This window comes from Apium graveolens, chromosome 2 (genome assembly GCF_009905375.1).
Source record: "Apium graveolens cultivar Ventura chromosome 2, ASM990537v1, whole genome shotgun sequence".
NCBI lineage: Eukaryota > Viridiplantae > Streptophyta > Magnoliopsida > Apiales > Apiaceae > Apium > Apium graveolens.
The window spans coordinates 104,521,736-104,523,220 of NC_133648.1; the positions used below are offsets into that span (position 1 = coordinate 104,521,736).

The 1,485-nt window shown below is 42.6% G+C and overlaps 1 non-coding gene across 1 annotated transcript; it reads left to right on the top strand.

The window, feature by feature from the left end:
• The first annotated feature begins 1,043 nt into the window (after window positions 1-1,043).
• LOC141709796 (small nucleolar RNA R71) lies at window positions 1,044-1,151 on the top strand. The gene has a single exon (XR_012570356.1). It is a non-coding gene; the product is annotated as a small nucleolar RNA R71 (small nucleolar RNA).
• Window positions 1,152-1,485: the final 334 nt, after the last annotated feature.

Below are 1,485 nucleotides of genomic sequence, written 5' to 3' on the forward strand. Positions count from 1 at the left end.
GGCATTTGCTCAAGAGCCTCAGCGAAAGGTATGTTTATGTGAAGTTTCTTGAACACCTCTAGAAACTTACCAAATTGCTTGTCCAGCTTTTGTTTTTACAATCGCTTAGAAAAAGGTGGTGGAGGATAGAGCTGTTTCTCCCCTGTATTACCCTCAGGCAGAGTGTGTTCAACAGTAGTCTTCCTTGGTTCCCCCTCTTTCTCCTTTTGCATTCCTTCTTCATCTACAACTTCAACTTCTACACCTTTTGCTTTTTCAGCATCAGCAACTTTTCCAGACCTTAAGGTGACAGCTTTGCTTTCTCTTTAGCTTCCTTCCTACCTGGCACTTCAGTATCGCTGGGAAGTGTGCCAGGTTGACGATTGAGCAAGACATTGGCTATTTGTCCAATTTGATTTTCCAAGGTCTTGATTGAAATAACCTGACTTTTGTACAACAACTTTAACTCCTCAAAATCAGCACTAGAAGGTGGAGCAGCACCTCCTTGTTGAGGATATGGTTGCCTTTGAGCAAATTGCTGAGGTTGCTGGAATCCAGGTGGATTAAACTATTTATTTGCAGCTTGCTGATATGACTGCTGAACAACATTCTGATTATTGCTCCAGCTGAAATTGGGATGATTTCTGTTATTAGGATGATAAGTAGCGGGCACAGGCTGCTGTGGTTTCTGGAAATTGTTCAGATACTGAACAAATTTATTAACAAGAGAACACTGATACGTAGCATGAGAGCCTGCACAAAGCTCACAGAAACTAGATAATTGATTTACGCCATAGTTGGTTAAAGAATCGACCTTCATAGTCAGCACCTTGAGTTGTGCTGCAATAGCTGTAGCTACATCAACTTCCAGAAAACCTGCTACTTTCTCAGGCATCATCCTTTGAGTTGGGTTTTGATACTCATTTGCAGTCATAGTTTTAATGAGATTATAGGCCTCAGTATAGCTTTTGGCCCACAAGGCGCCTCCAGAAGCTACATCGAGCATGGGTCGAGATTGGACCCCCAAACCATTGTAGAAACCAGTGATCACCATCCAGTCAGGCATCCCATGATGTGAACACTTTCTCAACATCTCTTTGTAGCGCTCCCAAGCTTCGCACATAGATTCTCCTGGTTGCTGTGCAAACTGAGTAAGAGCACTCCTTATAGCTGCAGTTTTGGCCATTGGATATAACTTCACCAGAAACTTTTGCGCAAGATCTTCCCAAGTAGTGATGGACCCAGCTGGTAAAGAATGTAACCAGTTCTTAGCTTTGTCCCTCAGAGAGAATGGGAAAAGCCTCGGCTTGATAGCCTCATCAGTGACACCATTATATTTGAAAGTACTACAAATCTCGACAAAATTCCTGATATGCATGTTGGGATCTTCAGTCGTAGCCCCTCCAAAAGAAATAGAATTCTGCATCATCTGAATAGTGCCCGGCTTGGTTTCAAAAGTATTGTCCTGAATAGCCGGATGAATGATGCTTGACTGAATATCATCAA